This window comes from Pristis pectinata, chromosome 29, assembly GCF_009764475.1.
Source record: "Pristis pectinata isolate sPriPec2 chromosome 29, sPriPec2.1.pri, whole genome shotgun sequence".
Taxonomy (NCBI): Eukaryota; Metazoa; Chordata; class Chondrichthyes; order Rhinopristiformes; family Pristidae; genus Pristis; species Pristis pectinata.
This window is the reverse complement of record NC_067433.1, coordinates 20,222,259-20,234,719: the sequence shown is the minus strand read 5'-3', so window position 1 is coordinate 20,234,719 and position 12,461 is coordinate 20,222,259. Positions and strand designations below refer to the sequence as shown.

At 42.8% G+C, this 12,461-nt stretch overlaps 1 protein-coding gene across 2 annotated transcripts in view; it reads right to left on the bottom strand.

Moving 5' to 3' along the window:
* Positions 1-12,461, bottom strand: part of LOC127584413 (cytosolic purine 5'-nucleotidase-like) — a 171,960-nt gene that overhangs the window by 109,972 nt on the left and 49,527 nt on the right. For both annotated transcript variants that reach the window (XM_052041205.1, XM_052041204.1), the window contains exon 2: positions 139-279. The gene's annotated coding sequence lies outside the window, so the exon portion shown is untranslated. The remainder of the gene's footprint in view (positions 1-138; positions 280-12,461) is intronic.

The following is a 12,461-nucleotide window of genomic DNA, read 5'->3' as shown; positions in this document are numbered from 1 at the left end:
GGAAAGAGAAGCATAATATTTCAGGTCAACATTTCCAGTTTAACATTTTCACGTTAACATCTCCACAGATGCTGCCTGACCTGTTGAGTGCTTCCAGCATTTTCTGCTCATATTTCCACCCTAATTGTTTCATCTCACCTTGGCTTTCTTCATAATCTTCAGAGCTGCTGCTTCAAAAGGTGGCAAGAGGCAGATTCTGGTGTGCTCTCCGGATCAGAAGTCATAATTGCCCAGATGCCCCAGCTTGCGAGTGCTCCGTTCCTTCACACAGCAACATATCTGAAACATTAGCAACTCTAAATTAACACAAAGTACTGGCACACATCACATTTCTACTCTGACATAAAATGTTGATGAAAAGTTATTGGCCTGAAGCTCTGGTTCTATCTCATTCTCTGAAGGTGCTGTCTGAATTGCTGAATCTTTCCAGCAGTCAGTATTTTTTAAATTATAAATCTATATTTATCACACAACCAGTATTATCAATGGGGTGAGGGAGGGGAAGAGGAGCTCACAAAACAAGTAGTCATCATTAATGATGATGACAAAACTACTGGATCATTGTAAAAACCCATCTGGCTCAGGGAAGGAAATCTGTCATCCATACCCAGTGTGGCCTTTATGTGTCTCCAGGCACACCGTGAACTCTGAAATGGCTAGTGAACTACTCAGTGGAATGTAAGAATTAGAAGCAGGAGGAGGCCATTCCACCCCTCATTTCTGTCTGCTATATAGCAAGATCACATCTGCTCTTCTACCTCAAACAATGTCCTCCTACCCTACCTTGCCTCATGACTCTAATGTCCAGAAAACTATCCACCTTTGTTTTGAATGTAATAGATGATTGCCTCTCCACTACTCTCTGGGTTAGAGAATCCCAAATATTCACCACTCTTTAAGTTATAGAATTTCTCTTCATTTCCATTGTAAACAGCTACTAATTATCTTGATACTGTGACCCCCTAGCTCTAGAATCCTTAGCCAGCGGAAACATCCTTCCTGCATCTACCCTGTCAAGCCCAGCATTCGCAGTGCTTTGTTTTCTTCTTTTGGAAAAAATTGACACTGTCTCTGCTGATGTTTTCAGTGTTTTGTGTACTTCTACCCCCAGATCTCTCTGCTCCTCTTCTCTGTTCGGACACATTTTCCAGGAGTTATGCAGTCTTCTTATTCTTTTAACCAAAACCCACCATCTCACACATTTCACTGCTTTTGCTAGTTACATGCTCATTCCAATTTTATCCATATGCTCCTAAATGTTGTGGCAATCTTGCTCTGTTTTAGCTATTACTTTCGATTTGGTGTCTCTTGCAAATTTTAAAAGTTTACTTCCAATTCCTGAGTCCAAAGCATTCACATGGGACAGAACTTCCCATCTTTTTGCTGAACTCCTTATTTCCCCACGTTCCATATATGTTGGCATTGACCAGTGGTACCTTCCAAAAGCTTTTTGGGAGTGTAAATAGATTACATCTCCTGCATCATCCTACCCTTTCCTATCAATTACCTCTTCAAAGAATTTTATACTTTTCAATGAGGTCATCTCTCATCCTTCTAAACTCTAGACGTTTAAAAGGACGTAACCTGCTAAATTCCTTCTAAAATGACAGACCCACCATCCCAGGAAGCAGTCTGGTCAATCTTCACTGCACTCTGTCTAATGCTAGTGAATATTTTTTAGATACAGAGACTAAAGTGCGTAATTCTGCAGGTATGGTCCTATGTTAACCCTGTGGCCATGTTTCCCTAATGGCAATTAGTTTACACCTATTAATGACTACTTGTGCCATTAATTGATCCACCTTGTTATGGATGCAGCAGAGAGTTAGATATAGGTGGCTTCTGGCCTTTTAACATTTTCTTTATTCGTACTCTCATTGCTGCTTGCCTTTGCTTCAGCTGCTCTTTTATTTTGCTTTAGCTGCTCTTCTATTTTGCTTTCTGCTTTTCTAAAACTTTTACTTCCCTATTTGCTTCTCTCCCTCCCTAACTATTGTTATTTTAAAGGTCACGCATGGAAGGCCATTCTGGAATGTGGGATCCAGGGAGAGCTAGCTAAGTGGGTACACAATTGGTTTGATGATAGGAAGCAGAGCATGATGATGGAAGGTTGTTTTTTTTAGACTGGAGGCCTGTGACCAATGGTGTGCCACAAGGATTTGTGCTGGGCCCATTGTTGTTTGTTATTTGCATAAATGATTTGAAGGAGAATGTACAAGGCATGGTTGGTAAGTTAATGACACTAAAATAGGTGCCATCGTTGACAGTTAAGAAGGTTATCAAAAATTACTGGGGAATCTTGATCAACTAGGTATATGGGCCAAGAAATTGCAAATGGTGTTCAATTCAGATAAGTGCGAGGTGTTGCATTCTGAGAAGTCAAACCAGGGTAGGACTTTCACAGTGAACAGTAGGGCCCTGGGAAGTGTTGTATAACAGAGAGACGTCAGGGTATAAGTACATGTTTCCCTGAAAGTGGCATCACAGGTAGACAGGGTGATGAAGAAGGGAACTGGCATGCTGGCCTTCATCACTCAGGGCACTGGGTATAGGAGTTGCGATGTTATGTTGCAGTTGTACAAAATGTTGGTGAAGCCACACTTGGTGTACTGTGTACATTTTTGGTCATCTTGTTATAGGAAAGACATCATTAAGCTGGAAAGAGGGCAAAGAAGATTTAGAAGAACGTTGCCAGGTCTTGAGGGCCTGAGTTAGAGGGAGAGGTTGGACAAGCTAGGACTTTATTCCTTGGAGCGTAGAAGACTAAGAGGTGATGTTATAGAGGTGTATAAAATCATGAGGGCCATACATAGGGTGAATGCACACAGTCTTTTTCCCAGGGAAAGGGAATTAAAAACTAGAGGGCACAGGTTTAAGGTGAGAGGGGAAAGATTTAAAAGGGACCTGAGGGGCAATTTCTTCACACAGAGGGAGGTGCATACATGGAACTAGATGACAGAGGAAGTAGTTGAGGTAGGTACAATAACAACATTTAAAAGACATTTGGACAGGTACATGGATAGGAAAGGTTTACAGGGATATGGGCCAAACACGGGCAAATGGGACTAGCTTTAATGGGCATCTTGGTCGGAATGGATGAGTTGGGCTGAGGACCCTGTTTCCATGCTCTGTTACTCCATGATCTCTTTCAGCTTGCCATCCCTCTTCCAAACCTTCCTCATAACATAGAACATAGAACAGTACAGCACTAGACAGGCCATTCGGCCCACAATGTTGTGCCGATCTTGATGCTAATTTATACTAAATGTCCTCCTCCTGTTTATCATCCATGTCCCTCCATTCCCTTCATATTAATGTGTCTATCTGAAAGCCTCTTGAACTCCACCAAGCTGCCTGATTTCACTAGTACCCCAGTAACCCATTCCAGGTACCTACCACTCTCTGCATGAAAAACTTGCCCTTCATGTCACCTTTAAACTTCCTCTCTCTAACCTTAAAAGCATGTCCTCTGGTGTTTGACATTTCTACCCTGGGGAACAGATTCTGACTGTCCTCCCTATCTATGCCTCTCATAATTTTAAAAACCTCTATCAGGTCTCCCCTCAGTCTCCGATGCTCCAGGGAGAATGACCCAAGTTTGCCCAACCTCTCCTTATAGCTCATACCCTCTAAGCCAGGCAGCATCCTGGTAAACCTCTTCTGCACCTTTTCCACATTCTCCACATCCTTCCTACAAGGGGCGACCAGAACTGCACACAATATTCCAAGTGCAGTCTGACTATATAGCTTTGTATAGCATGACTTCCTTATTCTTATACTCAACTCCCCTACCAATGAAGGCAAGCATTCCATACACCTTCTTTATCGCCTTATCCACTTGTGTAGACACTTTCAGTGAACTATGGACCTGGACCTCAATGTACCTCAATGTTATTAAGGGGTATACCATTAACTGTACACTTTCTCCTTTCATTTGACTTCCCAAAGTGTATCACCTCACACTTGCCCGGATTAAGCTCCATCTGCCACTTCTCTGCCTATATCTATATCCCGCTGTGTTCTTTGATAGTCCTTTACACTGTCCACAGCTCTACCAATCTTGGTGTCATCTGCAAACTTGCTGATCCACCCATCTACATTTTCATCCAAATCATTGATAATTATCACAAACAGCAAAGGTCCCAGCACCAATCCCTGCGGAACACCACTGGTCACAGACCTCCAGCCAGAATAACACCGTTCCACTCCTACTCTCTGCCTTCTATGGGCAAGCCATTTCCAAATCCAAACTTGCAATTTATCCTGGATCCCATGCATCTTTACCTTCTGACTCAACCTACCATGAGGGACCTTATCAAATGCCTTACTAAAGTCAATGTAGATAACGTCCACTGCCTTACCCTCATCAAGCACCTTTATCACCTCTTCAAAAAACTCAATCAAGTTTGCAAGGCCTGACCTGCCCCGCACAAAGCCATACTGACGCCCCTAAGTAGGCTGTGCCTTTCCAAATGTGTATAAATCCTACCTCTCAGTATCCTCTCAATAGCTTCCCTCCCACTAATGTGAGGCTCACTGGCCTATATTTACCTGGATTATCCCTATTTACCTTCTTGAACAAAGGAATAACATTTGCTACTCTCTAGTCCTCTGGGACCTTGCCTGTTGCTAGCAAAGGACATAAGCACAAGCAAATGCTGCAGCTACGTCCCAGTCCTGTTATTGTATAACCCATTTTACTTATATAGTCCCTGCTGCCCCAGAAATGGTCCTGACATCTCAGAAATCTAAAGCCCTCCCTCCTGTACCATCTCTCCAGTCACCATTCATTTGCTCTATCCCCCTGTTTCAGTTCTTGTTTGCAGTTGGCTCTGGGGATAATCCTGAGATTACTATCTTTGAGGTCCTGCTTTCTAACCCCTTTCTGAGCTCCCTAAATCTGCTTGTGGGACCTCATCCTTCCTTTCATCTATTGTGTTGCTGCCAACGTGGACTATTTTTGGTTCTTCTCCCCCCCTCCCCCTTTCAGGATGGTCTGCAGCCCTTCAGTGACTCAAGTAACTTTACCACCACCACTACATTGAAACAGAAAATGAATAAAACTGCACGATGAAGCTAAGCACCAAATTCAGAGACAGCAAAGTTGCTCCCATTCCAGTAAACCTAGAAAAGATCTCCGGACAGGCACCCGGGGAATGGTGTCTGGAGACTGGTCAAGTCTGACAGAACTGCACTCACGGAATCATAATTTACAGAACATGTGTTGGACTCCTATGTCACAATCCTGAATGTGTTCTGTCCACCAGGGATGGCTGCAGTGTATATAAGTGGGGTTGGAAGGAGGGAGTAGTCTTTGGAGTCTTAACACTGACTCCTCACTCCATGAAGTCTCATGGCGTCGGGACAGACATGGACGATGAAACCTTTTCCTTATTGTGATCCCACAGCTAATGATGTCCATGCTGAGCCATACTTGGAAGTAACACTGAAGATAGCGAAGTCACAGATGTACTCTGAGTGTAAGACTTCAAACTCTACCACCAGGAGTAGGACCACTGACTAATCCAGCTGAGTCTTGAAGGACACAGCTTTCCACCATCTCCAAGGCACAAGTCAGGAGTGTGATGGAATACTCTCCCCTTGCCCAGGTGTAGCCCTACTTACCTGACGCCTCATTAGCAGCCCTGTAAATGGTTTCATCACTGGGACACCATCATTGCACTGTATACCATTTACAAACTGCACAGGAGTTGCTAGTCTAGGCTACGCCAAACACCTCCCAAGCCCACAAATCTACCACCAAGAAGGACAAGTTCATGGGAACATAGCCACCTGCAAATTCTCCTTCAAGATTCACACCACCCTGACTAGTAAATTACCTTCCTTACAGACTTACTGGTCATGGCATCTACCTTCCTTTCAATCTGAAAGTGGCTGCACAGGTTGATAGGGTGGTAAAGAAGGCATATGGCATGTTTGCTTTATTAGTCAAGGCATTGAGTTCAAGAGTCTGGAAGTTACGTTGCAGCTTTATAAAACTCTAGTTAGGTCGCATCTGGAGCATTGTATTTAATTCTGGTCACCCCATTACAAGAAAGATGTGGAGGCTTTGGAGAGGGTGCAGGAGAGGTTCACCAGGATGCTGCCTGGATTAGAGGGCATGTGCTATAAGGAGAGGTTGAACAAACTTGGGTTGTTTTCTCTGGAGCAACAGAAGCTGAGCGGAGCCCTGATTGGTTTATTGGATTACAAGAGGCACAGATAGAGTAGACAGATGGTATGTTCTTCCCAGGGTCAAAATGTCTAATACTAGAGGGCATGCAATTAAGGTGAGAGGGGATAAGTTCAAAGGAGATGTGCAGGGCAAGTTTTTTTTACACAGAGAGTGGTGGGTGTCTGGAATGCACTGCCAGAGTGGTGGTGGAGGCAAATGTGACAGAGGCATTTAAGAAGCTCTTAGATAGGCACATGAATGTGCAGAGAATGCAGGGAGATGGACCTTGTGTAGGCAGAAGGGATTAGTTTAGTTAGGTGTTTAATTACTACTCTAATTTGTCCGACACAACATCGTGGGCCAAAGGGCCTGTTCCTATGCTGTACTGTTCTATGTTCTAAATATATCGGCATTCCTTCAGAGCTGCTGGATCTAAATCCTGGATCACCCCTCCCAGCATTATAGTTGAAATACATTCACCAGACAAAATGCAACTACCTGAGGGCAGTAAGTGCTGGCCTTACTAATTCAAAAAAAGAAATTTAAAAAATTACAATAATTGCAGCACTTAAAACTCAGTGTTCTAGTACGTTTTCTCAGAAATGTGATAATTCAGCACCACATATGCAACATAACTATCATCTCCACTCACTCCTTTCACTTTGAACATTCTTTGGCTTCAGTGTTTACCAGCAACAAAATATACTGGGGCACCTCCCAAACATGTGACCTCCACCACTGACAAGGACAAGGGTAGCAGCGCTTCCCCTGGAAGTTCTCTTCCAAATCACCCACAAATCTGACTTGGAAATACATCAATATTCCTTCATCATTGCTAGATCTAAATCCTTAACAGCCTCCCGCTTTGCGGAGGATCTACAGATGAAGGAGAGCAGCTGTTCAAGCCAGCAGATGCCCTTTAACCCACTTCCCAAAGGCAATTAAGGATGGGCAAGAAATGTTGTTGCTTGCGTGATATTCACATATAAGATAATCTGCAGGCGCTGTCACAACACTCACAGCACGTAAACCTTGAAGTCAGTCCATGTTACTTGGTGAAAGAGCTTCTGCAACAACAGAGACTAGCTTGATCACAATCTTTTTGGTGAGTGCACAATTGGGGTGGGTGGGGCTTATAGAATTGTTATTGTTATTGGTATTGTTTATTACTGTCACTTGTACCAAGGTACAGTGAAAAACTTGACTTGCATACCAATCGTACAGATCAATTCATTACACAGTGCATTGAGATAGAACAGGGTAAAAACAATAACGGAATACAGAGTAGAGTGTCACAGCTACAGAGGAAATGCAATGCAGTTCAGTAGATAGTATTGTCACCATAATTAGATAGTTTGGGTTCCAGACCCATTCCAGAGACTTGAGCCCCAAAATTTAGGATAATACTCAATGCACTCCAATGAGAGAGGTGTCTTTTAGGTTACAAATTAAATTGAGGACATTATTCAGAGGTAGGGGTGGGGGGGGTGGGGGGGAGAGACGGAAAGCAGGAAACTGCAGGCTAGTTAGCTTAACGTCTGTCATAGAGAAGTTATTGTTAAAGATATTATAACAGAGTACTTAAGGAAAATTCAAGGTAATCAGCCAAAGTCAACATTATATTGTGAAAGGGAAATCACATTTGACAAATTGGATGTCTTTGACAAAGTAGCATGCTGTGGATAAAGGGGAATCCACGTATGATTTCATTTAGTACCAGATAAAAATTGTAGTGAAAAATAAAAGCTCATAATGTAGAAGGCAACATATCAGCACAGAAAAAAGATTGGCTGGATAACAGGAAAGAGAGTTGGCAATCTAGGTCCTTTTCTGGATGGCAAGATGTGCCACATGGATCAGTGTTGAGACCTCAACTTTTTACCAATTTACTTATAAACTTAGATAAAGGCACTGAGGGATGGTAGCTGAGTTTGCTCATGAAGTTCAAGGTAGGTAGAACAGTAAATTGTGAAGAGGACACAAGGAGGCTACAAAGGGAGATGGACAGGTTCAGAGAATGGGCAAAGATCTGGTAAATGGAGTACAATGTGGGAAAATGGGAAAATGTCCATTTTGGCAGAAGATTGGAAAAGTAATATGTTAACTAAATAGTGAGAGATTGCAAAGCTCCAATATGTAGATGGATCTGGGTATGCAAGTGCATGATTCAAAAAGAAACAGTACCCAGGTATTGCAAGTATTTAGGAAAGCCAACAGAATGTTATCACCTATTGTCAGCAAAACAAAAGAGCTGGTGTTTGACTTTAGAAAGGAGGGCAGTGCACATGCCCTGTCTACATCAATGGTGATGAGGTCAAGAGGGTTGAGAGCTTCAAGTTCCCAGGAGTGAACATCACCAGCTTTCCCTTTCCAAACACATAGATGCCATGGCCAAGAAAGCTCATCAGTGCCTCTACTTCCTCAGGAGACTAAAGAAATCTGGCATGTCCCCCTTGACCCATTTATCAATGCACCATAGAAAGCATCCTACCTGGATGCATGACAGCTTGGTATGGCAACTGCTCTGCCTAGGACTGCAAGAAACTGCAGAGAGTTGTGGACATAGCTTAGCACATCATGGAAACTAGCCTCCCCTCCATGGACTGTCTATACTTCTCGCTGCCTCAGTAGACAGCATAATGAAAGACCCCACCCACCCAGGACATTCTCTCTTCTCCCACCTCCCATCAGGCAGAAGATACAAAAGCCTGATAGCACATACGACCAGGCACAAAGACAGCTTCTATTCCGCTGTTATAAGACTATTGAATGGTTCCCTAGTACGGTAAGATGGACTCTTGACATCATAATCTACCTCGTTATGACCTTGCACCTTATTGTTTGCCTACATCCGTAGCTGTGACACTACTCTGCGATCTGTATTGTTTTACCTTGTGCTACCTCAGTGCACTGTGTAATGAATTCATCTGCATGAACAGTATGCAAGACAAGTTGTTCATTGTACCTCAGTACAAGTGACAATAATAAACCAATTTCAATTCTATTGCTAGGGAAATTGAATACAAAAGTAGGGAGATTATGCTTTAGTTGCAAAGGGCGTTGATGAGACCATATCTGAGGTACGGGGTACAGTATTTTTCTCTTTATTTAAGGAAGGATGTTAATGTATCAGAAGAACGTTTACCAGACAAATTTCTGGAATGGGCAGGCATTCATATAAGAAAAGGTCGGACAGACTAGGTTTGTATTTTCTTGTGTTTAGAAGAGTGAGAGGTGATTTGATATATATGAAATATATAATCTCCTGAGTGCCCTTGACAGCGTGGATGTGGAGAGAATGATGCTTCTCGTGGCAGAAACTAGAACTAAGGATCACTTTAAAATTAAGGGATCACCCATTTAAGACAGAGACAAGGCATTTTTTGTTTTCTCACAGGGTTGTGAGTCTATTTCTAAGGCAGTGATGGATAGATTCTTGATAAGTAAGAAAATGGAAGGTTACCACAGTAGAGAAAAATGCAGAGTTGAAGGTACAATTAGATCAGCCACGATCTTATTAAATAGCAGCGCAGGCCTGACAGGCTGAATGGCCGAGTAGTAGTTATGCAGCATGGAAACAGGCATTTCACCCATGCCAACCAAGGTGCCTTCCTGAGCTAGTGCCATGTGCCTATGTTTTGGCCCACATCCCTCTAAACCTTTTCTGTCCATGTAACTCTCCAAATGTTTTTTAAACATTGTAATTGTACCCATCTTTGCCACTCCCTCTGGCAACTTGTTCCATATACCCACTACCCTCTTACAAACTTGTCTGTCAGGTCCCCTTTAAATCTTTCCCCTCTCACTTTCAACCTATGCCCTATAGTTTTAGACTCTCCTACCCAGGGAATAAAAAACCCATGGCCATCTACCTTATCTATGCCCCCTCATTTTATAAACCTCTATAAGATCATCCCTCAGCCTCCTGTGCTCCAAGGCAGTCCCAGCCTATACAGTCTCTCCTTATAACTCAAGCCCTCCAGTCCCAGCATTATCCTTGTAAATCTTTTCCGCACCTTCTCGCCTAATCACGTCCTTCCTATAGTATGGTGACCACCAGGCTTCTATCCCGCTGTAATAAGACTATCGAACAATTCCCTAGTACGATAAGATGGACTCTTGACCTGACAATCTACCTCATTATAACCTTGTACATTATTGTCTACCTGCACTGCACTTTCGCTGTAGCTGTGACACTTTACTCTGCGTTCTGTATTGTTGTACCTTGTACTACCTCAATGCACTGTGTAGTGAATTGATCTGTACGAATGGTATCCAAGACAAGTTTTCACTGTATCTTAGTTCAAGTGACAATAATAAACCAATTCCAATTCCAGAACTATACACAATATTCTAGGCACTGTCTCGCCAAGGACTTGTACAGCTGTAACCTGACATCCCAAATCTTGTACCCAATGCCCTGTGCAACGAAGGCAAGTGTGCCAAATGCCTTCTTGATTACCTTGTCTACGCGTGTCGCCACTTTCTGGGAACTATGTACTTGTACCCTTAGGTCTCTTGTGCCAGGGCCCTGTCATTCACTGTGTAAGTCCTGCCCTGGTGTAGCTTCCCAAAATGCACCACTTTGTACTTGTCTGAGTTAAATTCCATCTGCCTTTCCTTTGCCCACTTTCCCAGTTGATCTAAATCCTGCTGTAATCTTAGACAATCTTATTCACTGTCCACACCTTCTTCACTTGCTTCCCACAACATCCTTCACTTGGCTGGGCCCCAGGGATTTATCCACCTTTATGCGCCTCAAAATTGCCAACACCAGCAATGTCCTGAAACATAATGATATTATGCAAAAATGTTTCAGGACATCGCTGCACTCTTCCCTGAATTCCCTAGCTTCTATGACCTTCTCCACGGTAAATCTAAATGAGAAGTATTCATTTAAGATGTTGCCCTTCTCCCATGGCTCCACACATAGACAACCACACTGACCCTTAAGAGGACCCATTCTCACCCTGATTACTCTTTTGCCTACTTCTGTTCCTAATTTGTACATTTGCATATTAGCTTTCCCAAATGATTTAAAAAAAGCCCATAGCACTATTTTGTAAAAAGCAAGAGAGTTATCTTTCACACCTTTGCCAATATTTATACCTCGACCAACAGGATTAAAACAAAACAGATATTCAGTGTACATTTGGATATGTGACTTTTGTGAGCAAAGCTTTCCTCTAACAGTGATCACACATCTAAAGTATGTTCCGTAGCAAGCACTCTGGATTGTTTAGGTGCCATAAAAAGTTGTTTCTAATTCCTTTCCTTAAAGCATCATTTTCTAAAATATAGGAGGCAAATTGATGATTCTACGGGCCTCTGAAAGTTGCTTTTGGTAGAACTGGTAGCTTGGTACTGGGACAGTACCATGTAGATACATTCGCAGGGAGTTTGCACGCCAAACCCAACTCCATCAATTTTACAGATTGCGGTCAGACAGAGGCCAAGCTCTTCCTCACAGATACGGGTGTAATAGGAATGGGTGGATAATTCTCCCAAGCAGACAATATCAGTGTCCTACCAGCTGACTAGATAACAACACTTGTAGAGGCCAGGGAATGAATTTCCCAACAGGCAGTCACGTAAGTACAAGATCAAAATGCAAGCAGATAAAAAAGCTCCAGCAGATCTATATTTCAAAATTTCAATTCAAAGAGATTAAATTCATTGAGCACAATCTGATCACCACCAGTGAAGTTATGCAACAATGACATTTAAATCTGGTTCAGACAGGAACAGTTTAATCCCCAAGCTCCCAATGCTCCACCGAAAAACTCTACCATCTCCAGTTTAATCATCTTGCACTGTTTCCTTCCCCTGACATTGCTGCATGATGCTTCTCATAACTGTTTAAATCACAGCTGTTCTGTTGAATTGTTAGGTTCTAGATGTTTTGCTTTGTGTGGGGCAGAAAGATATTCAGCACATCATTTTTTTGGCCAGTTCTCCCTCTTTGACAGCTCTTCACTTAGCCTCATTCCCTGTTCCCTGTTGTCCCAATTCTGGTTATCGTAAACTTGGTGATTTACCACCACCACACCGCCCCCCCCAACCCCCTTTACCTTACCACAACTTCTCATTGCTGAAAATCGTTACCTGAGTCCCGCTCAAATTTAGCTGCTGTAACAAACCAAGACCATTTGTTTCTGCCTATCTCTCTTTAACCATGGTTATGTTATGCCTCAGCTATTTCAATTACTTTCACTCAAAGATCCAGTAACAACCAAGTTGGTCCTCCAGTCTCTCAAGGTCTCAGATGCTAGTTAGTAAGATCAGA